General features: G+C 37.4%; 1 protein-coding gene across 21 annotated transcripts in view; it reads right to left on the reverse strand.

The window, feature by feature from the left end:
- Nucleotides 1–25923, reverse strand: part of FHIT (fragile histidine triad diadenosine triphosphatase) — a 1501610-nt gene that overhangs the window by 1144448 nt on the left and 331239 nt on the right. For 8 of the 21 annotated variants that reach the window (XM_059940096.1, XM_059940095.1, XM_059940091.1 and 5 more), the window contains one exon: nt 13321–13424. The exons of 11 other annotated variants lie outside the window; for them this stretch is intronic. The gene's annotated coding sequence lies outside the window, so the exon portion shown is untranslated. Of the gene's footprint in view, nt 1–13320; nt 13425–22584; nt 22749–25923 lie in introns of all 21 variants that reach the window. 2 more of the 21 variants (XM_059940084.1, XM_059940083.1) reach the window with 1 other exon arrangement.

A 25923-nucleotide genomic window follows, 5' to 3' on the forward strand; every position in this document is an offset into this window, starting at 1 on the left:
AGAAAACTTGCAATAATCATACCATTAACTTCCATATACCATTCACTAGATTCATCAATTGTTACGATTTTGCAATATTTATTTTATCTCTTCCTCCCTATATACTATACTCCCTCTCCCTCAAATGAAAAGGGGAAAAAAAAAAAAAAAAAAGATTTTTCCTAAACCATTTGAGTATAAGTGCTGGATGGATACCAGAATATGGTCCTAGAATACCACTCCAAAATAGTATATTCAACACCCAGTTTGACAGAAGGATTATTTTGAGCTGAAGGCAATTGAGAACATGCAGACTCTTTACCTCCTTCTGTCTAAAAATTTATAAAGAAAATTTGCATTTGTAAAGATGTCTTCCTACCAGGAAAAGAACAACTCTTGGAGACAACTTTATCACCTGGAGAGACTCTTATCTTATCTGCATAACAAGATAACTTTCATTTACCATACATTTCCTTCCCCACCTTACCATAACCTGCCCCCAGTCCCTTGCCCAGAAGTCCCAACCCCATTTTTCTTTGTTTAGACTAGAATGATATATAAGCCTCAATCATCTGGCCACCTCCTGGAGCCACATTTTTTCTTTGTGAACTCCAGTGCCACTGCATGCATACGTAAGGGAGAAAAGTTTGCCACCTCAAAATATGCCTCTTTGGCACAAGGATTATTTTAACCTGCTTATCTTTATAGCAGACACAGGAGAAGCTCTGAAAACCGAGCAGGAGTTACTGTAAGACAAATTTACATTTGTTATACAAGGGAAATCTCTATTTGTAAAGGGTCTCCCTTGCTGTACCAGGCCAATTCTTATCAATGGAGAGGGCAATGACTTAAATCTGCATAACATCCTTACCCTTGTTTACTGTGCTTTTCCTGGTAATCTTCCATAACTGACTCTCCCCACCCTCAATATCCTCTTTGTCTTCAGCGGAAGATGGTATTTAAGTTGAGGGCTTCTACCATTTTGGTTTGTTACTCAGTTCTCCTGACTCTCTCCCATGTATACGTTATTAAATTTTTGTTTTATTTTCTCCAGTTAATCTGCCTCAGGTCTACTTAATTCTTAGACCACTCAGATGAACTAAGAAGGGAAGAGGACAACTTCCTCCTCCCTGACACATACATAAGTAATTAAAACTATTTTTTCTTTTGTTAATCTGTCTTGTCAGTTTGACTCATGGGCCCCAGCCACTGAACCTAGAAGGGTAGAGGGAAATAAGCTTTTCGTCTCCTGTAGTGAGATTTCAAAATCTTTTAAGAATTAGGATAGTCACATAACCATAGTACAATGATCAAATTCAGGGAACACTGATAAAATACTATCTTACATATAGTCCATATTTACATTTCTCAATCCCAAGAATATCCTGTATGGCCATTTTCCCCCAAGCCAGAGTCACAATGCTTTTAGTTGCAATGTCTCTTTAGTCTTCTTGAATCTAGAGTAGTTCCTCGGTCTTTCTTTGCCTATAATGTCATTAACATTTTTGAAGAGGACAGATCTGTGGCTAAGATATTTATGCTAGTCTGATTGTTTCCTCAGGGTTAGATTCACATTACATATTTTAAAAGGCATACTACTTAAGTGATTTTATGTCTTTCTTATTGCATTATATCAGGAGGCACCTGATGGAAGTTGTTCCCATTGTTGGTGATGTTAACTTTGATCCTTTGGATAAGGTGATATCTGCCAGATTACTCCTTGCATGTGTGTGTGTGTGTGTGTGTGTGTGTGTGTGTGTGTGTCTGTGTCTTTGTCTATGTGTCTGTGCCTGTTGTGTGTATTGATGGGATTTAGTTCATGCTAACCCAAAATATGGCACCTTGGTATACTGCATATTTTAAAGTGAAGGAGTTTGAGAAAATGGCAGTAGGAAAGTCTCAAAGCTGCCCCTGGCATTCTCCCCTGAAACAGAGCATAACACCCTCATGTGAGAGGTGTCCTCCTTCTGGAGGAAAGGATCATTCCTATCTCTGAAGACAAAGGGACACTGAGAAGAATCCTTACAAACAGGCCTTGCTAAGTTGCTCCCAGTTAACTACACTTACCTCATATTCTCTGACCTATCATATTTCTACATGACTGCCCACTCGTCATCAAAGCTAGAATAAAAATACGCAGGTCTGTTTCTTTGGGTCTTCATTTCCTTATGAAGGCTTCCACATCGTGTAAAACTTACATTAAATAAATTTGTATGCTTTTCTCCTGTTAATCTGTCTTTATCAGTCTAATTTTCAGACCCAGCCAGGGACTCCAAGAGGGTCGAGGAAAACTTTTTCTTCCCCTACAGTATAAATGCGTATAATAAATAATGTGTGGCGAGATTTTTTGAAACTATGCAAATATCCTGTTCCCAAAAAGTTTCTGCTCAATGATTTTAGCATTTACTGATAATTCTAGTCTGAATTAATTATTACTAGAGAAGCTGTAAAATAGTGATTTTCTAATTCCATCATTTCTTCCACATTTATTAGTTGGTATTCTATATAAGAAGAGCTTGCCTTCCTCCCTTCTTTATTTATTTATTTGTGGCTTAAGTATACCTTATTAATTTGACCTTTAAGTATCCTGTTTGAAGCTGGCTTCTGTGTCATTCAGACATGTCCTCATCCATTTTTTTCCTAGCAGTTTCTTATTTGCTGGCACAACAAAATGTTCCAGGTTTTCCTTTACTTTCCCGCTTGGGACCTGGAATGAGAATTTCTCCAAGTTCCTTTTCATGGGAAATGGTATTTAGAAACAAAGAGCTAGGAACTAGGTGTGCTCGTTGGTGCTGGGCTTGTCACTGCTTGGAGACCCTTTCAGAAGACAGAACTATGAATTATAAATATATATTTATATTTATATGTATGTTTAATCATACATATATATGTATGTTTAATCTATATGTGTGTTTAATCTATATGTATGTTTAATCATGTGTTCATATTGACACTTCTAATCTCAGTCCAATAGTACACTGTTCTACCTTCCCTTCCCTCACTCCATATTTATTTGTATTACTATTCTTCCACAGTGATATTCAGGCTAACCCCCCCAAAATATATATACTCAGTCCTACAACACATAAAAATAATTTCAGAATGTTCCATCACTGCCACTATCAACAGCAATTGTTAATGTAAAAAGTTCAAGATTTCTTTCTAGTTATCTTTAAACTGAACCAAAAGTACAGTCAAGATACTGTGTTCAAAATAACTTGAATTATTATTTCTTTCCCTTATGTGTGATCATATCATTCACTTGATATATAGTTAGATTCATTTACCTCTGTTTTTATTCCATTTTTATTCCCAATCTTGTAGTTTAATTTTATTTTATGAAAACATTAACATGATTTCAAAGTCAAAACTATAAAGAAAGGTATCTTCAGGGTGGTATCACTCCCTTCCCTAACTCTTCTAATCCCATTCCCACACTACAGATTACCAATTTCATTTTTTCCACTTTATCCTTTCTATGTTTCCTTTTGCAAAAATAATCAGATAGATAGACAGATAGACATTCTTATTTCTCCTTCTTTCCTACATAAAATGTAGTATGCTATCTATATCCTTCCATACTTTGCTTTTTGCATTAACAATATCTCTGAGAAGCACTCCATGTTAATTCATAAGGATCCTTCTGATTCTATTTTACAGCACACCACTGTGTGAGTTACACCATGACTCATTCAAATAATCTATACACAGGCATTTAGGATGTTTTCAATATTTCGTAAGTACAGATGATACTGCATAGCTCTTCTTATGAGTGAAGTTAAACATACTTTCATATGCTGAAAGACCATTTTTATATCAATTTTTGTGAACTGTCTAGGTCTTTTACCACTTTTCTATTGGTTTTCTGGGGTTTTTTTCTCCTCAATTTGTACTTTGTAATAACTCCTCAAATCACATATGAAGAATGTTAGCTCTTTATCATAACATATCTTGCAAATGTTTTCTCCCAGCTTATCACTTGTGGTTTGACTTTATGTTTTTTGCCATGCAAAAGGATTTTTTTTTTAGTTTTTAATTACACAGAGTCAAGTTTTATTGTATCTGAATTTTGAATTACAGAAAGCCTCTCCTTGTGCTCACTTTATAAAGGAATTCCCTTTATTGAATACATTTAAGTGTCCCTCACTATGGTATAAAAGGGTGAAACTGAGCAGGACCCTGCGGGGCACCTGGGCACGGAAGCCTTTCTGTCCCGGTTTCTTGACTCCAGCTTCCATGACCTTCCCTGAGTTCCAAAGGGCAGATCTGAACAGTTGCTAATCTGGGAAGGGAAGGGATACAAAGACAAGGGAGGGGCAGCCAGGAAACAATAGTGCAGCCTTGGGGCAGGGTCCTGGTTCCACCTCAAGGGATACACATAACAATGTCTTTAAGCTCTTTAAGATGTCAGCATTCTTCATACCAGAGAAAGACCACCTGAGGCTACATTAAAGGAATCAGAGAAGTTTATCAAGATTAGCTGAGACCAGATTAGAGGAATGGAGGCCCTGCACACACCCTAATCTCATCAGCAACCCCACCCTTGAACCACTGCTATAAAACTCCTCATCCCAATCCTCCCTGGTTGGGACACATAGTTTTTCCGGGCAGGAGCCCACTGTGTCCCCCTTTGCCTGGCAAAGCAATAAAACTATTCTTTTCTACTTCACCCAAAACTCTGTCTCCGAGATTTGATTCCGCACCGATGCACAGAGGCTGAGCTTTTGGCATCAAGGGCATGCTATAGGAATAAAATACTATTTGCCTATTGACCTCAGGGGAAATTCAAAGATGCATAAACTTTGTTTCTGCAGGCCTTTCATCTCCTAATGGTGTAGCTTTCATTTTCCCTAACCCCAGGTTTCCTCAGCAGGCCAGCTTCACTAGAGAGCTGCAAACTAAACCTGAATTACTAAAGAAGATACTACTCACTCATCATAACCACAGGAATCTTTCTCTAGAGCAAATAATAATTTGTAGTGCAAATCTGTTTTATAATCACCTACTTTTATAAAGCAAGGATCACCTGTATTATATTTTATTATCTTTCATTGATGGTGCATTTTCTCTTATTATTTTTATCATCAAGTAATCCATGTTTATTACAGAAAAAAAACTATAGTTAAGTTAAAAGAAAAATTTTGGAACAGTTAACATTTTAGGACATATTACTGTATCAATATATACCTATTTTAAAACTCTATTCAATAAGACTATATTTACTATACTTCCTATTTTGTAATTTATTTTTATTTTCACTTAATATAAAAATCTTTCCATGTTTAGTCATCAACAATAGCATTTTTCGGGACTTGCCTGGTGGTCCAGTGGTTAAGAATCGCCTTCCAGTGCAGGAGACATGGTTTCAATCCCTGGTCGGGGAACTAACATCCCACATGCCACAGGGCAACTAAGCCCGCACACTGCAACAAAGAGCCTGTGCTGCAACGAAAGAGCCTGCGTGCCACAACTAAGACCCAATAAAGCCAAAAATAAATAAATAAATAAATTTTAAAAAATAAAAATTATATTAAAATTTTCAAAAATAGCATTTTTAAAGGCTACATGGTATTCCACTGTATAAAGTGTAGGGGAGAGAAGGGGAGCAAAATTCACCACCCCAAAATGTTTCTCTGGCATGAGGATTATTTCAAGCTGAAAACAATCAAGTCCCAAAAGATTTAGGAAGAAACTATGACCTTCCCCCTAACCGCTAAAAGAATGTAAATAGAGGACCTATTCCCAGAATAGAGCTATCTCCAGAGATATCCGCAAAGAATGCAGGCTAGGCATGGGGGGGGGGGTAGGGTCTAGAGATCAGTCCACTCTGTGTCCCATTGTCACTGCCTGGCCCAGCAAACATTTACTTACCAACCTTTTGCTTTTCCAAATCCATGTCAATGGCCTTCCTTCCCTTTGAAGTCCCAAACCACTACCCTCAACATCCTCTTTTGTCTTCAGCTGAAGATGCTACTTAAGGTGAGGGTTTCAGTCATCCTAATGAATTACTCAATTTTCCTGGGTCTCTCCCATGTAAACATGTTATTAAACTTTTCTTTGACTTTCTCCTCTTAATCTTTCTCACTTCGATTTAATTCTTAGAACAGCCTGAAGGACCTAGAAGGGTAGAGGAAAATTTCTTCCTCTCCAACAAAAGACAGAAAATATTTAACCATGTATTTTGCACTTAGGATGTTTGGTTTTTCTTCTTAGTATCACGAACACCTCTACAACAAAATTACTTAAAGACACATGCCTTTGTGAATTTGTCAAGATATTTCTTTAAGATAAATATATAGACACAGAATTGTTGGATCAAACAGTATACAAGATTTTTTTATATACACAGCTGAGTTGCCACCAGCAGTATTTGAAAATAACTGTTTCCTTCACTCACACCTCACCCACTTAGTGTAAGCATTCTCCCTAATGCTTTTTTATCTCAATTTCTTAACACAAGACTGAACAGCAATGTAAAGCTCCAGGAAAGTACAAGACGAGCAAATTCAGAACAAAATATTACTGATGCGTGTCTAAAACATTGTAAAACTCCTCCGAGTCTCTGAACAATCTATTGAAACATCTGAGAAACCACTTCATTCAAAGATGAAGATTTTTTTTTTTTTTTACTCTGCCTATACAGCTTGGTCTTTAAGACTTTAAAATCCGGTGCAACTTCCTAACAGCCCTTTCCATTTAGTAGGAGCTCAATCTTGGTTCTGATTATAAATAAACAGGAAGGTTTCTAGCCAAGAAGCATAGACCCAAGGAAGTTGTGAGAAGAAACTTACATGAAAGCTTCTCCCATTAGAGCTGAACTAATTAAAATTCCATGATAATTCTCCCTCATCAGTTACTGGCTAAACACATTTGCCTTAGAAATTTTTACTTCAGGTTCTAGTCTAATGACCCACACTTCCAAATTACACTTTTAATTGAAAAGCAACAACATGGAATTTTTTTTTCACAACCATTTGTGCTTTCCCAAGAACATGTGACTGCTACTGATAAATCTACTACTTTGCACACCCCAATCTTTATGTCTAGGGTTCGAAAAACAGGAAAATAATGCTGTTCCATAAAAACAGTATGTGATCAGAAACACCTGCTTTAAAATTCAATGTTTGGTATGTGATGCTTCTTAACAAGTGTTTATTAAACTGCATAATTTCAAAGCCTGAAGTGGTATACTGCAATGTTTTCCTGGGAGTTGATCACATTTACATATCCTTTTACACTTCCTGTGAAATTAATATTGCCTTTTGTATCTTGAACTTAGCTAATATAACTTGACATTTTTACTTTTCATTGCTATGAGTAATATAGAGTGGACCCCCAAAGGGACCCCTGCAATGCCTACATAAGCTTTATTCTCTCGCTGTTACATTTTTTCATATGAATACATTAAATCAAGATTAATAAACCTTTGCAGAATTCAATGGTCTTGCAAAAAGGCAAGATTCATAATGCTAAAGGCTGCCCAGTGAATAAAGGAAAACTGCTCTTAAAACTGGAGCCAAGGGCTTCCCTGGTGGCGCAGTGGTTGAGAATCTGCCTGCCAATGCAGGGGACACGGGTTCGAGCCCTGGTCTGGGAAGATCCCACATGCCGCGGAGCAACTAGGCCTGTGAGCCACAACTACTGAGCCTGCACGTCTGGAGCCTGTGCTCCCAACACGAGAGGCCACGATCGTGAGAGGCCCGTGCACCGCGATGAAGAGTGGCCCCCACTTGCCGCAACTAGAGAAAGCCCTCGCAGAGAAACGAAGACCCAACACAGCCAAAAATAAATTAATTAATTAAAAAAACCAAAACAAAACTGGAGCCAAAGGCCAGGGTTCACAGAGCCCTTGTCACATCCAACAGCTTGCCAGAGACCCTTCACAAGAAAGAAACATTTCCACAATTGCTCAACGTCTAAGCAAGAGTGGCTTCATCACCAAGATACCATAACCCAGCTGGTGATAATTAGACCTCTTTCTCTCAAGGGTACATCTCTATCAAACATTAAAACCTGATCATGATTTCAGGATTCTTAAAATTCCACCTGAGGCACATGGTGATGGAAATGGGATGATAATCAAAGAAAGTGGATGGTAGAGGCTGAGTAAAGAGGAACATCAGGAGTAGCTAAGAAGCTCCACAAAGCAAATCAAAGGCAGAAAATGGAAATCTCTGGAAATACCACATACCACACTAGACAAAGGTCACTGGAGGCCCCAAAGGATCATCCCCCACTCATCTGCCCTGTAGTGGAGGAAAAATAATTTTCTCTCTACCCTTCTGAGTTCTTGGCTGAGACCCCTATAAAAGGAGATTTAAAGGAGAAAAAAAAATTTAATTACATACATATGTACAGGAGTCCACAAAGATGAGACTCAAAAGGCAGCCAGAGGATTGAAGCCAATGCACCATCCTGAGCTAAGGAAAGGGAGAGGGGTCTGATGCTTCAAAAACAGGAAGGCAATTCACAGGAAGGTGAGAGGAAGAGATATTTCGAAAACAAAGGTCATCTTGCCAGGCAGGTAAGTCTCACTGGTGAAAAAGTTCTCTGGCAATAGCTATCTTGCATTCTAATGTAAATTTCCTTTAAAAATGTAGATTTCCCTTATAAAATGTAGATTTCCCTTACAATGTAGTTTTTCCCTACAAAAATGTAGACCTACAAATGTAAAATTCCCTAACTTCTACTCTGTTTTCAGAGCTTCTCCTGTGTTGCAGTTTCTTAAATATAATCAGCTTAAAATAATCCTTATGTCAAAGAGGCATATTTTGGGGTTACCAATTCTGCTCCCCTTTACCACCCCCCCAGCAGCTGCTCTGTCTAGTTGACAATTTAGTCAAGGCCAGGAAACCTAAATGGCAATCTGAAGGAAAAGTTGGGGGCAACTTCAAGATACCTGACCACTGGGATAAATACCCCAAACCCTGTCAGAAAGCACTTTCTACCATGCCTTGTACAGCTCTCATTCATTCTTCTACTTGAAGTTCATCTCCAGTTTGGTCAAGAGGCAGAGTAATGGGATTCAGGGCCAGGATAAGGGTGAGGCAAGTGAGACAATCACCTCAAGTACAAAACTTAAGGAGAGCTAAAAAAAAAAAAAAACAAAACCCCTCAGTAATCAAGATGATATTTCAGATGAGATTGGGCACATTCAGGGTGGTATGGCCATAGACCAAGATGAAACCTCAATGCAATATTTTTAAAAATCAAAATTGATGTGAAAAAAATAATGGTGAACAAAATATCAAAATTTTAAATAAAGATTAATGCCATGCTGAATCACATGTGAGCCTGCATATGCACTCCTATTTATATGTTTTCATGTATTTTGTTAATTTTTTTGGAGGACAGTGAAGCCAGAATTTATTACAATTTCAATTTTGTAGCTTTAATGGGTACAAAGTATATAACATTTTCAACATTTATTTCTTTATCTTGTTTTCAATGGGGAGAATTGTCATCTTTGACATTTTCTCATTAGTAGTAATGATCTTAAATGATTTTCAATTAATTTACTTAGATCCATTAATTTAATTAACTTCATTTTTCTTTTGGCCCGGGCTCCAATATGGCTCAGCACAGCACTGGTCTTTATTTAAAATTTTTATATTTTGTTCATCATAGATTTTTTTGGCATTTATTTGATTTTAAAAATAATACTGACCTAAAATATCTTTTTTCTTGATCACTGAGTATTTTGACACTCTTAAATTGTGCATTGGTTGTTCTATCCAAGTCAAAGTTGAAGCTATAGACATTTCAGATATGTAACATAAATAACGAAATGACTCTAAATGTGGACAGGAGCACAAGATGTTGAGAGAAGCATCCTACAGAATAATATGTAAGTATGGGCTCATTTGTGCTTAATTTTTTTTTTAAATAATTCTAAGTCATAATATATCAAATATACATGGATGGTAATGTTACACAACTCAGGGTCGGCTGCTCGCAGCTTGAAAGCCAATACTCAAGAGACAAATGTTGATTGGAAAAGAAAGATTGCTATATTCAGGAGGCCAGCAATCTGGAGACAAGGTGGGCTCATGTCTGAAAACCAACTCCAAAGATTCTGCTCAACCATTAAAGTTTTTAAAGGGAGAAAGGGGAAGTTAATCACAGTTAATCATTTGAGGAGGTGGTCAGAGTCTTCATTATCTTTCACTGTGTGCAGACTTTCTTCTGATTGGTTGGTGGTAAGGTAACAGTGTGGTGCTCTGGGAATCTTGTGATCAGCCTGAAGTTACCACCTTCCACCAGGGCAGTGGTCTTAGTTCCAACAGAAGAACTCAAAGATATATTGTTATGGTTCCTTGAGGAGGAACCAGGACCCTGCCCCATGGCTGCACTATAGTTTCTTGACTGCTCCTCGTTTGTTTCTGCGTTCCCTGCCTTTTCTGATTAGCAACTGTCTGAATCTGCCCTTTGGAACTCAGGGAGGGTCAAGGAGGCTAAATGAAGCCTATTTCCTATAAACAAGAAAGAGGGGACACGGAAAAGATGTGTACCTCAGAGGGCCCCACAGGGTCCTGGCTCCATTTCAGTAAAGGATAAAGAATTTAGTCATTGAGGCAAGAGGTTCTCAATCATGTTACTGCAAAATAATACATTAGGTGCTCAAGTAACATGTTACTATCAATAATAACTAAAGCATTATTCTTTGCTAATCTTGATATCTTTGAAATATCCCTACAACAATGTGATTCTCACTCACTTGTAGCTAGGTACATTTTTTTAATTTCAGAGAAAGTGTACTGGGAATTATAAGCAACCACTGTAGATTCAAGGGAGTTAATGGGCATCTCAACAATATGTGTCACTGAGCACCATTTTGTATTGTTTTGAGGTTTTTTCAGTACGTGGTCAGTATCCCCTCTTTTCAATAATAGTAAACATTGTTTTGTTTGCTTTTTTAACTAGGCTTATGCAGGTATAATTTAAAAATAGTAAAATTTGCCCCTTTTAGTGTACATTTCTATGAATTTTGATGAACACATACAGTCATATAACTGTCAACTATAAATTGGCACTTGCCATCCACTTCTACAAGGATTAAATCATATGCTGCTGCAGCTGCTGACTTTCAACACCCCCTGAAAGGAGTTCAGGGTGGAGAGCAGAAATCAGGCATTCTGTGCTCTGGGAAAAACTGGCAGAACAGGTCTTCAGATAGTTAGATATTTTTAGGAGCCAATTTTATGAGCCCAATTCTTGTCTCTCCTCATATCTAGAAAAGCACTAAATTGCTTCATGGTGACGTCTGCTCATGACTAGCAGTAACCTTCATGAGACTAGCAGAAACCTTCTGCAAAAAACATGTGCTTGATTGCATGTACTCCCCTTTCACCAAAATCATATATATATTGACCTTCCCCCCTACCTCTCTGGAGCAGTTTCTCAGAGCTATCTGAAATGCTGTCTCCCAGGCTATAGTCCTCACTTTGCCCCAAATAAAACTTAAGTCACAACTCTCACGTTGTGCTTTTTTTTTTTAATTCAGCATAACCAACATTAAAATGAAGATATAGAACAAGCATTAAAAGCCCATTTTTAGATGAGACTTAGAGAACAAAAACCACTTTTTAAGTTAAAAAAGTAATTGGGAGAAGCAAAATAAAAACCCAGATTTGGGCCACCAAAGCCACTGAACACTTCTAAGTGAGATAAAAGGCATGAAGCAAACACTCTGTAGAGCACAATTCAGTTATAAAAAAAAAAAAAAACATATAATTAATTTAGCAATTCTATTGCTTTACACATAACTGTGCATAATGTATCTAACTCATTAAGACACAAAGTCTAGTCATATAATATTATCACAAGGTAACAAAGTTGCACTATTTTCTAGACATCTGGATTACTAAACCAATTTTACACATTTAATTCAGCTATTTGGTGTCATAAACACATAGCAAAAATTCACAGGGAAAAAAATGATTGTACATCTGGCACGAAGATGGCTCCAAGAATTGGACTTACGATGAGTAAATCATGTTTTTCTATCCTACTTCCTCCAGAGTATAAATACTCCAAATATAACTGTTTCCAAAGTAACCACGATCAAGAAAGGAGACTGCACAAAGGAGACAAGATGAATAAGTTATATCCAGCCCTCTTTAAAGGCTGAGACTTCCCCTCAGGATAAGGAACCTGTAGTTTCTTATCCTTGACAAGTTGGCCTATAAACCAAAAAAGAGTGTCTCTTGTTTGTTCTTCCATTGCTAGTTTTCTAGCTTTGGTGCACATCAGATTCTCCAGAGAGAGAGCCTAATTTTTAAGCCACTCATCATTCCTGTCTAGAACTTCTTTTACTCATTCATTCTTTTTTATTTTTCTTTTAATTTTTATTTATTTATATTTATTTTTGACTGTGTTGGGTCTTCGTTTCTGTGCGAGGGCTTTCTCTAGTTGCAGCAAGCGGGGGCCACTCTTCATCGCGGTGTGCGGGCCTCTCACTGTCACAGCCTCTCTTGTTGCGGAGCACAAGCTCCAGACGCGCAGGCTCAGTATACTCATTCATTCTATTAGTTACTCTATGATGACTTCTATTTGCTGAGCCCTGGACTACGGATCCAAAATCCCAAACACCCCTGCATAGGAGACTAGGAAAGATAAGGAGTCTAGAGTCTCCATCTTCCCCCTTTCCTCCCCAGCCATCAGCTTCTGTTAGCATTAATCCTGTGAGTTGTGGCAGCCCTTGAGATTAAACATGATTAGTCTTAAAATCAAAGGCAACTACTAACATCAATAATAAAACAAGTATTAGAAGAAAACATTAATTTCTTTACAACTTCGATGTGGGGAAAGCCTTTCTAACTATGATTCAAATCCAAATGTTAAAAAAATTAGGAAAAGATTGAAAATTTTGACTATATGAAAATTTTAAAACTCTTTTGCACAGAAAAAAAAAAACCCATAAGCAAAGTCAAAAAACAAATGCATGCTAGGAAAAAGCATATACAATATATATAATAGATTAAGCACCAATCACTTGTTAAAAGTTAAAGGAAAAAAGGTATTCAAAACCCCAGTTTTTTGTATGAGCAAAATAAAGGAACAAGAAGGTCACAGAAAAGGATATAGAAATGGCCTTTAAACATATGAAAATATGCTTACCTTCACTTATAATAAGAGAAAAGCAAATTAAAACTACAGTTAGAATTACGACAATTGTACTACACTGATGTAAGAGGTTAACAATAGGAAACAGTGGGTGTGGAGTACATGAGAACTCATACAATTTGTATTATCTTTACAACTTTTCTATAAATATAAACGTATTCTAAAATAACACATTTATTTAAAAACAACTACACCAAGATACTGTTTCTCACTTACCAGATTAGCAAAAGTTCAAAAGCTTGACAATATACTCTGTTGGCAAGGGTGTGGAGAAACAGTCCCTCTTTTGCATTGCTAGTGAGAATGCAAAAGGGTATAACCTGTAAGAAGGGATATTTGGTATTAGCTAATAAAACTATGTATCTGTTTACTCATATATCCATCTACCTATTTATCTGTATGTTTACTTAACAGCAATGTCAGTTACAGCAATTCGCTCTGAACATACAGCTTCAACCATAAAGGAGAAACAACAGACACGAAGTTATTCACTGTGGCCTTATTTCTAATAACAAAATACTTAACAATCTAAGCCATCCACAGGAACCACCCCAGTATATCATAAGAAGGAATACTAGTCATCTGTAATAAAGAATAAGGAGGATTTTAATAAAGTGATATGGAAAAATTGCCAGGTTGAAAAAAAGCAAAGTGAAAAAGAATACGTGTAGTACACTACCTTCTGCATAAGAAAGTAAGCATTTATATATATGTATGTATTTGCTAGTTTTGTAATAAACACCTGAAAGATAAACTGGAAACTAATGAAAACATTTTCTATGGAGGGTAGGTAAGACCTGGGTTGAAAGGGTAGGCATGAAATAGGACTTCCTTGGGCAACTTTTTATCTAAGTTTGGCTTTTGAACCATGTAAAGTTTTACATATTCAAATAGAAAAAGATGGACAAAACAAAACATAAACTTGCATGCAAACAGGAAAAGAAGTAAAAGGTATGCTATATTGATAAAAATAACCACAGATGACAAAAAATGAATTCCAATAAGTTTTGAGTCTAGTACTCTGAATGTACATTCACAGTGGAGCATTAGTACAAAAATAAGTACAAATTAATCTTGAACTTTACTTAGTAGATTGGTTGTTGGAAGTAGTATTGATGTAGTATTTCTGAAACTATTTTCTGAATGTTATAGGATAGAGCAAATGAATCAATACATTGAACTCTCACAGTGGAATAAAGGAGATACAAATAAGGAATGAGGGAAGCTGAAGAATTTTGTGATGTTGGATTTGAAATGTAGGTTATTACATATATAGTATATACATGTATATACACATAAATACATACATATATCTTAGAAGTAAGGACACCAAAGTATCAATGATCCCACCTAGTAGCCAAATCTTTGTTTCTAAATTCCATTCCCCGCTAAAGGGAGGCAGTGCTCTTTGAAGAAATGACTTATTCTTGATCAGGACTAGGGAAAATACAATGTAAGCTTAAAAGATCTTATTTTCTTCAAGGGCATACTCAAAACTGACAGAGACATGTCAAAAGGACACAGGAACTAGCTTAGAGGGGATCCTACTGGCTAACCTGGGGACAATTTGAGCATCACTAAAGAATAAGGATCTGTTTATATAGTTATATTTAATTTGTGGAACTTCCTTGAGCTATACACATATGATTTGCACATCTTCTGTAAGCTGACTTTACTTAATACAAAGTTTGAAAAAAAAAAGCTGTGATAAAAGCAGCAAAGAAAACACATATTTTATTTTAGCTGAAAGAAGTACCATACTGTATGAGTAAATTGTTCCAGCTAGGATGATAATTATCCAATCCTACTACGGATATGGGGAGGAGGAGCTCTTTTGTTACCAAAGAATATCAGCTAATAAATATAGAAGAACACCATCAGGCAAGATTCATCCATGAATAATAAAACCAATGGATGAAAAGTTCTTGGGAAACAGAATATTCACCCACTCTCAAAATATCACCTCACAGATTACTTACTAATGACAAAGCAAAAAAAAAATCTCAATAAAACACATACCTTCCAAAATTTGAGGTATTTGGAGAATATCACCTTAATCAAGTGATCATACGGCATCACCAAGAATGATACAAACAAATTAGGTGCCTTTGATATGGTACAATGTGAAGTATACAATATCACCTAGGTAGTATTTTAGCCAAAAATGTTTAAACTAAATCTAATCATGAGCAAACAACTGGACAAATCCACATTGCGTGGCATTCCAAGACACTGGCTTGGAAACTTCAAAAATATTAACTCATGAAAGATAAATAAAAGCAGGAGACTATTCCAGATTAAAGAGTCCAAAGCAGTGCAACAACTAAAGAAATGTGTAATCTGAGTGGATTTATAGAAAAGAAAATAGAAATAAGGAAAAAGGGACACTACAAGGTACAAGGGACATTAATGGGGACATTTGACTATATTTGGTAACATAGTGTTTAAATTTCTTGGGTGTGATAATAGTACTATGGTTACACATTGATCTTAGGAGATACAAGGTTAAATGTCAGGTGGAAATACAATGTCTACAGCTGAATTGCAATTCGTTTTTCAAAAGTATATAAATGAGAAAAAGAAAGCAAATGAACAACAGTGCCAAAATGTTAATGAATAACTGAATTCCTGTGAAAGGTATTTGGGTATCTGTTGTTCTCTCAATTTTTCTTAAATTTTAATATTCTCAAAGTAAAAAGTTGGGAGGAAAATAATTGGGATAGACTAAAAAAAAAAAAAAATCAAGGACAACTAGCATTTTCTAAATGCTTGCTATGTGTCAGGCCCTATTCATAAGGGGGTTTCAATAATAACTCATTTAATCCTCATAATTCTATGTGATTGATAGTAATACTTATACAGATGAGGAAATTGAATACTATAGAGAGAAAATAACTTGCCCAAGCTAGTAATCAGAATAGTTAGGATTCGAACCTAAGAAATTTAGATTCAGAGTTCATTATCACAGACACAATATTCTTCTGCCCTTCAAATAAATAATAAATCAGATTATTGAAACATACTTATTAAATAATATGAAATAATATGATTAGTAGAACAAACATATTAATCACATCAGCCTAATGATTATACCTATCTGATATTTCCTACATGCCCAACACAGAATTCTGGAGGGTTCAATTGGTTCTGATTAGTTCTCTTTCCTATGCTGGAAAATAAGACCAGCAATAACTGGAGGCCAACGAACATCCTGGGGTGGGATGGAGGGTTGATTTTTATTACCATAGTGTCTTCAGTTATGGGCATTATTTTTAAAACAGAGAATATAGAGAAAGTCAAAGAATCAATATTTATAACTAGTAGGTTTAAAAAATCAAAGAAAAAGGAACAAAAGTACAGGTGCTTTGAGGTTTGGATTATGATAAAAATGCCATTATAAAGCGATCCATTTCCCCAGATGGTAGCGGCTAAAGACCCTAACACAGTAAAAATTACATCATTAGTCAGTTAATCAGTTTTCTCTCACAATGACTCAATGGGGTGCCTTCTTTAACTCAATACAGTAACCAGCTCACCAACAGTATCTAAAAAAGAGAAAAGTTACAAGAATAAAAAAATTGACACAAAAAGCTATGGAGAAGAGAGTCTGAAACAGACAAAAGCGGTTGTACTATAAAAGAAAGTGAGAAATGGAAAGGGAAATGTCAGGAATCAAAGGTTAAAAGAGAAAAGATCAGGATTAAAAAAAAAAAAAAGATATTCAAGTCTCTTATAAAAGAAAAGGGACAAGTCGGGAGATAAAAATCATGACCAGAGTTGAAGCCTGAAAACACAAGGCAACAGACAAAAAGAAGCGGTATTAGCAGTGTCATTCACTCACTCATTTACTCATTCATTTAACATCTAGAATATAGAAGGTACTTTGTGAACCTTTGAGAGACACAAAAATGATAAGCAGGGACCCCGGCCCTCAAAGAGCCTAGCTGCTCAAAATATTCTCATTTTTGCATGTTCCTATTTTTTAAATGTGATTTTTAATTATTGATGCCACACCTTAGTTAACTGTGGTAGTTAATTTTATATCTCAACTTGACTGGAACACAGGGTGCCCAGATTAAACATTATTTCTAGGTCTGTTTTTGAGGGTGTTTCTAAATAAGATTAGCGTTTGAATCTGTTTACTCAGTAAACGAGATTGCCTTCCCCAATGTGGGTGGGCATCATCCAATCCAGTGAGGGCCTGAACAGAACAAAAAGACAGAGAAAAGGGGAATGCATCCTCTCTGCCTGACTGATTAAGCTGGGACATCAGTCTTCTCCTGCCATCAACTGTGACTTGCACCATCCGCCTTCTGGTTCTTAAAACTAAACTACCAGCATTCCTGGATCTCCAGCTTATAGATGGCAGATTGTGCAACTTCTCAGCCTCCATAATCATATAAACCAATTCCTATATATAATGAATATATTTATTTATTCCTATATAAACAAACACACACACACAGGTAAGCAGCTTTTGGCAGGAAAGAGCACTTCGCAGGAGGCCCCTTTTGTCTTGTCACTTTAGCAAAGCTATATTGCAGGGGTCCCCAACCCCCGGGCCATGGTCCACGGCCTGTTAGGAAGCAGACCACACAGCAGGAGGTGAGCAGTGCGCGAGTGAACGAAGAAGCTTCATCTGCCACTCCCCATTACTGCCTGAACCATTCCACTTCCCCACCCCGGTCCGTGGAAAAACTGTCTTCCACAAAACCAGTCCCTGGTGCCAAAAAGGTTGGGGACCACTGCTATATTGTAACTAACCTTAAGCCAGGCACTACTCACCTCTGGCCAAGCACACTTTCAAATCTTTTGATCACACAATACCTTGCCTAACCTGTTGGTTCTTTCCTTAGATCAAAGAAATAGAAATGAAGAATAAGTAATTAACAGATAACTAAATCTCTTCCCTAGCTTCCCCTTCGGTAATCTTGTGAACAAACTGTGTGAACAAAATAGCATCTAAAGAAAGATCACAAGAAGTCGACAAGCGTGCACATAGTGGAAAATGGCAATGAGTCTGATACCCTACCTCAATGATTAACTGAGATTTTTTCTCCTTTTCTCTTTGAAAACTTTCATGGCTGAGCAAAATCTTCAGAGTTGGTTTTGGGACACAAGTCCACCTTCTCCCCAGATTGCCAGCTTTCTGATTAAAAACAACTTTTTCCATTTCTACCAACACTTGCCTCTTGAGTATTGATTTTCAAGCAGCGAGCAGCTGGACCTGAGTTCAGTAACACACACACACACACACACACATAAATACCTCCTATTGGTTCTGTTTTTCAGAAGAACCTTAATACGCTAATATTCTCATACTCAGCACGTACTTCCAAATATTACAGCAGTTACATCATCCATAAAAGAGGGTACTTTTTAATGGCAACTGCTGTACTGAAGGAGTTTATTATGAAAGGAGATGTGTTCACATTTCTGATAGACTGATAGTATCATCATTAATTAAAGCAGCATCATAAAGTGGTGCTATGATGTATAGATACTTTCAACTTTGGAAACATATCATCCATATTCTTTTCATTATCTTATTCCAGAAAGGTGAACATTGGCAAAGGACAAGGAAATCTAAAGGAAGCAGAAAGACAGATAAGGAGTTTAGGAATCAAGTTTTCATTTTCTTTGTAATTTTCCACAGGACTTCTATGAAAAAAAGCAATACTGACCAATGGAGTATTTTTCATATTGTGTCTGAGAACAAATTCTGGGTAAAGGAAGATACAACAAGGCAGAGGCTCTCAACCAGATATCCTTTCCCAGTATCTCACATGCAGAAAACACCTAAGTGAGGTTTACTTGAAAGAAAATCAGAAATTGACCTCCCAGCCTGTGTATGGTTTCTGCTCTTACTAAGGTCAGCTTAATCCCTGAAAAGAGCTGAAAATTCAAGTTTAAATGGGTGTTTCATACATCCAATTTGGAGGACCAACCTCTACCCCCCAGGTCAACAAAAGAGGGTGAAGAGCATGGAAGTAAACATCCATTATTTAGACTGATCAACATCTGACTCCCTTAGGGCACTGCCCCTCCCCAGCTCATTGTTTTCTCCTGGGATCTCAACTGAGTGTCTCATCTCCCTCACCAGAGGTAGGAATGTGACTCAAGCTAACCAATCTGAGTCTTCTGGGGGGATTTATATGAATCAGCTGTAAGAGAAAGGTGCTTCTGAGAACATGGGTAGTATTAAAAAAAAAACAAAGAAGAAGAAAACAGGCCCAGAATGGAGTCACTTGCGCTAAGCCCCATGTCAACAAATCAAGAGTTAATACGTAATCTAATTGTAGTTTCAGTCTCTCCTAGAAATGTAATCTTAACCAGTCAGTCTGAAATTTCCTGGCCAGCACTGGTGAGATAATCCATCTGATGGAACTCTGCCATCCCCCAAGAAGGTACTTTGCCTGAAACAATCCTTTCTTTTATTTATGACTTTCTTGTCCCACTCCCTTTCTGCCCTTTCCTTGTCTGAAGCTCTTTGGAGCCCTTTTCTATCTACTAGACAGGATGCTGCCTGATTCATGAATCGCTGAATAAAGCCAATTAGATCTTCAAATTCACTCAGTTGAATTTTGTTTTTTGTTTTTTTAAATTTTATTGGAAATACATTTCTTTTTTTTTTTAATTAATTTATTTTTGGCTGCGTTGGGTCTTCGTTGCTGTGCGTGGGCTTTCTTTTTTTTTTTTTTTTTAGTTGCGGTGAGCAGGGGCTACTCTTCATTGCCATGCGCGGGCCTCTCATTGTGGTGGCCTCTCTCGTCTTGGAGCATCAGCTCTAGGTGCGCAGGTTCTAGAGCGCAGGCTCAGTAGTTGTGGCGCACGGGCCTAGCTGCTCTGCAGCATGTGGGATCTTCCTGAACCAGGGCTCGAACCCGTGTCCCCTGCATTAGCAGGCGGATTCCTAACCACTGCGCCACCAGGGAAGCCCGAATTTTGTTTTTTAATAGTAGTTAAATTCACACCACCACAAGGACTTAGACTGAAGGAAAATTAAGAGCATGTAGAGAAGAAATGGGCTATGAGATGGGGAGGAGCACAGGCAAATTCACCATGAAGCTATTGCAACTTAAGTTTCCAGGTCCTTTTAGAGCAATGTGGTCATTTATGATCTTTTAATAAAGAAGCTTCTCCAAACTGTGTAAACTTCAGGCTACACAAAACCTAGATTCACCCCTGGAAGAAACAGTTTTGAATAAACAATGAAGCACCTATAGCCATGCATGACAAAAGTCAGGTTCATCCCACTGAAAACTGCAATTATGTGAGCCAAAATTCCCATTTTCATTTCTCTTGGGATATCCTGAATTCAGTTTTACCCACTTGCAACTGAAGGGTAGCAGAATATGTCACCCCAAAATATGACTCTTCAGCATAAGGATTATTTTGAGCCAATTATTGGAAGAAACAGCAGACACAGGAGAAGCTCTGAAAATAGAGTAGAACTTGCCCTTTTGTAAGAGACATTTACATTTATAAAGGAAATCTCCATTAGTAAGTGTCTCCCTCTCTGTACCAGGAAGAGAAGGATGACTCTAAATCACAAGAGAATCTTATCAATGGAGAAGGCGTTAAATCTATAGAACAAATCTTACCCTTGTTTACCATGCTTTTCCTAGTAAACTCCCATAACTACCTACCCCAACCCTCCTTATCTTTCTTTTGTCTTTAGCTGAAGATGGTATTTAAGGTAGTAGATGCACCATATCTCAGGGAGTTACTCAGTTTTTCTGGGTATCTCCCATGTATACATGAAGTATACAGGTTAATAAATTTCCATTTGCTTTTTTTCTCCTGTTAATCTTTTATTACTGGGAGGTTTGGGGTGGTCTCAGCCAAGAATTCAGAAGGGCAGAGGGGAAATTATTTTTCCTCCTCTACATAACCAAAAGAATTTGGAGAATTTACGAAAACAATAAACTTAACTTCCTCTCAGGAAAATAGTATGAATCAATACTATTTTCAACTTTCAAAATATATATATTATAAGCTATGACTTTGCTTTTGTCCAAATTTCAGAATGTTGCTAACAGAAAGTTCCCACATCAGATTTAAGCAATTTTAATAAAACAAACCATAGGACAACCTTTACAGATTTTTCAAAGATATTTTTCCTTTAATTAATTAACAATAAATGAAAAAAAGAAAGATTAAGCTGACACTACAAAAAGTCTCATTTAATAATAACCTTTTGGGACTTCCCTGGTGGAGCAGTGATTAAGAGTCCGCCTGCCAATGCAGGGGACACAGGTTCATGCCCTGGTCTGGGAAGATCCCACATGCTGCAGAGCTACTAAGCCTGTGCACCACAACTACTGAGCCTGTGCTCCACAGCCCATGCGACACAACTACTGAAGCCCACGTGCCTAGAGTCCGTGCTCCGCAACAAGAGAAGCCACCGCAATGAGAAGCCCATGCACCTCAACGAAGAGTAGCCCCTGCTCGCCACAACTAGAGAAAGCCCTGCACAGCAACGAAGACCCAACGCAGCCAAAAATAAATAAATAAATAAATAAATTAAAATAATGATAATAAGTATAACCTTTTTATGTTGTGTGTTTACCAAACGTATTTTTATTTCTGCATTGCACAGAGTACTTATTTTCTACCGAGCGTTCCATTTAAATTCTCCTCTCTTGGCCAATCCACATGATTACTAAGGAATCCATTCTTAATACTGTATGTGTCAAACCCCTACCAGCAGTGCTTTGTCACCCACAGTCTCCTCGAAACAAATTACATTAGATATCTAAGACTCTTGGAAATCTGCAAGAAAAGCATCTTCAGAAATGTTTCACTTAAGCAAGCCTCTGCCTTCTTGGGATTTTTCTTTGAAGAAGATAATTTAGAAAGTGGTAAAAATTAATGGAGGATATTCCACACTTTTCTGAATAGCAACATGCAAACTAATAAAGGTCCAGAGAGTTCTTCCATGTAGTTCCAAGGAAATAAAATGTGCTTCTTATTAAATATTTCTCAAAAGGTACTTACAATACTACATTTGCTGGAAAAATTAGATATTTATCTTAAAAGAAACATGAAATATTTCATGTCCAAAAGATCAGGAAATCAATCAAAATGGACCATTTGTCTTGTAAATGATTCATTCAGAATGACAAAGAAAATCACTGTTGTACCAGGAAGTGACCAGCTCATTTTGAAGAACAGCAGGCAGTGGGAGAAACATGGATTTTGTGATTTTGAAGAAAATCACTGTTACTTCTGAGCAATGATTCAAGTCCCAATCAAGTCCTGTCACCACCCCCATACACCTTGCCTCTTCACCTAAAGAAGACAATAAAATTTGTACTGACCCCACCAAAAAGTGTGCAGCCAAATGATCTCACTTTAAAGAACTCTGTATACACACACACACTAAAGAACTCTGTATACACACACACATACTAATACACACACACATACACTCACACACACCCCTCCATCACCACCAGCATGTTGGAGAACAGCCACCTCAGCAGTAAAGAGATTTGAGAGCTAAGTAAACCTCCTGGCCAGAGGTCCTGGTGTCCTGGTGTCTTCATCTAATCCCAAGTCACTATGGAGTAGGTCCCTGCAGGGCACTGGCTTTGGTGCCACAGAGCACTGCCATTTCCAGTATTGCCAGTTCTTTTAACCTTCAAGAGAGCAGAGAAGAGGCATTCAAACCAACAAGTAAAGAGATGTCCTGGCCGTCTAATTTCAAAGTAGATCATATCAGAGTCTCTTATGGTTTTTAGAAGTATTTTATGCTACTCTGATGGAAACCTAAAACAGTAGTAGCTTCTGTCTGATAAATGCCATAGAGGGGTAAACAGTAAGTCTAAAGCAAAGGGAGGGGGGTGAAATTATTTTGCTGCAATAGGCAACACAGTGAAAACAAGAGACTATTGAAGTTTAAACAAATCATCTGTATTTATTCTGGTAAAGACTTTCCTCATATCAGCACTTTAAATACCACTGTAAAATGCTGACAGTAATTATGTGAATGTTGCTACAAAAAATTAAACTTCCCAACTAATGGGTTTCAAAGGTGTTTCCACTCCTGCCTTACACACACACACACACAGAGACACACACATGCGCGCACATGCGCAAGAACATTTCGGGTATCTCTGTTAGGATTTCCCAAAGTCAACTATACTGCACGGAAGGAAAATATCTATACTCCTACTACTACCACCACTACTACCAAGAAACAAGTCCAGAAAGAAAGAATGTGAGCCATAATACACTAACCTGAGGCCTGTGCTAGGCTTCTAGTTGGAAGCAGTGTGGCAGAGCAGTTATCAACCTGAACTTTGGAGTCACATCATACAGAATTGAATCCTATCTTAGTCATTGGGTGACTAGGGCTAGTAACTAAACCTCCCTGAACCCCAGTTTCCTCACCTGCAAAATGGTGACAGTCATGTATGTTACAGGAATTAAATGATGAAATGTATATAAAGCACTTAGTACAGATTCTGGCTCACAACAAAGCACTTGTGAAGTGTAGAGTAATTGCTATTATTATTACCATTATCAACAACTGTCACAGAGCATGCTTCTTGGTTAAACAGACACGAAGCTTAGGGGAATAAAGTCACTCTCAGCAAAGTTAGACTTTAAGAAAATAGAAATTGCCTAGTACTTTGGTTAAAATGCACCTTTGTCTGACTTTATATTTTTGGAATTGGCATGTCTATTGGGCAGCTGATACAGCCTGTGCAGGATCTGCAATCTCAACAGAAAGGCAAGTATAACCTTCCTGGTTGTAATAAACAACTTGTTAATCTTTGGATGAATGGACTTCCCTGCTTTGACCTTTTCTACTCAAAATGTGGCACACAGACCAGAACATCAGCATCACTGGGGAACTTCTTAGAAATGCAGAATCTCAGGCCCCACCCCTAATCTACTGAATCAGAATTTTAACAAGAACCCTAGGTGATCTGTATGCACATTAAAGCTCAAAAAGCACTATTGTAGACCAGAAAATTTAATATACAACTTAACCCGTTTTGGATGTGTTTTCTGTAATCTTTGCTATACAATAAACCACTCCAAAACTAGTGACTTAAAACAATAAGAATAACAACCATTTATTTGTTCTACATCTTCAGTTTGGGCAGCGCTTAGTGGGACAACTCATCTCTCTGCTCCACATAATGTTGACTGGGGCAGTCCAGCTGGGACTGCAAGATCCAAGTTGGCTTCCCTTCCCTCCATGCCCCTCGGCTGATATGACTGGAACAGCTGGGGGCTGGCTGGGCCTCTCTCCATATCTTCGTAATCCTCCACGAATTTTCTCCCAATGACCTCTCTCTTGCTGCATAACCAGACTTCTTAAAGCGATGGCACAGGGCTCTAAAGAGTGTTTATCTCCAGCCAACCTAAAGTCTAGCTAGACTCAGAACTGACACAGTGTTATTTCTGCTATTTTCTATTGGCCAAAAAAAGTCAAAAGGTCAACCAAAACTCACAGGGAGGGAAAAAGGACTTTCTCTCTTTACGGGAGAAGAGACGTGCACAGACAGAAATGGAAGAATTTGTTGCAACCATCTTCTCAGACCAGTTACGTACGACAGGGTGTCCGTTCCTTTTTCACTTCCTTTCTCTCCCGGTTCTTGTGATTGGTAAAAACATCCACTTCATTTCGATTATATACATGCCCCCATTGGGAGCATAAGGATTTTAAGGCCTGATATCTCCCCTCAAGGATCTTGTTATAATAAAATTGGTGAAATAAGGCATGTATATCTTAAAATTTTAATAACAATAAAATGCTGTAATAATAAAATATTTAAGTAGCAGTACCAGATAATAATAGAAGTGACGGCCTAAGGCTGTGAACCATTCATTTAATTAATTGTGCACACAGTAGCCACTTTTTGAGTGTTCAGGGAAGAACATGGAAGTGGAGAAAAAGGGACCATGGAAAAGGAGGGATGTATATAGCCTGAGCTGAGGAAGATTTGCAAAGGAAGAGTTAGATGGATTTCCAAAAAAAAAAAAAAAAACAAAGGCCCAATGAAACATACTTGAAGGATAACAGAACCAAGGAGCCAAGGGAATGGGTCATGGGGACACAAAGCCATGAATAAGTGTCTCTGCATGCTCTTTCTTGAGTGATGATTACACATTCAATGTTCCTGAAAGAATTTCTTGTCTCATAACGTCCACCTTTATGTTTCCCCTTAGATATGTTCATATGCCATTTATGGAATTCCCAACAGCAATGTAAACTTGTATTAATAATGAAGGGTTTTTACTAAGCTTATAAATTTTACCTTGTTGGGGGGTGGGGAGGGAGGACAAACAAACAGAAATGTGGGGATGTCAAATGGCAATTTGTAAACTTCACTATTCATCGTATAGGAATTAGCACTTCTGGTATTGTTAAGCAGCAACTTGTAAATTTCACTCTTCCTTAAAAAATAAAAATGGAATGAAAGGTACTGCTTAGAAGAAACATACATTTCAATCTCCACTGCAGGAAAATAAGCTCTGATTACACTACATAGTTCATACACCACAATGTGCCAAACACTTGTTTTATTATACATTCATGTATAATCAGTTGGTTTTCCAGCAACAGAGAATGAAATTTACAAGTTGTTGTTTAACTTTCTTCGAAATGTATTTTTCTTCCTTCTCCTTTTTCCTCCTCCATACCCCCAAAACATAATATGAGCAACGGGGTTTCTGAATGTTACCACTCATTAATTCCTTTTATAACAATGATTAAAACAATTTTAAACATTGTTCTTGGGCTTATGCTATCACATATAATAGAGAATGACATAGTTTTGGACCATACATTTCAAACAA

This window comes from Balaenoptera ricei, chromosome 11 (assembly GCF_028023285.1).
Source record: "Balaenoptera ricei isolate mBalRic1 chromosome 11, mBalRic1.hap2, whole genome shotgun sequence".
Classification (NCBI taxonomy): Eukaryota; Metazoa; Chordata; class Mammalia; order Artiodactyla; family Balaenopteridae; genus Balaenoptera; species Balaenoptera ricei.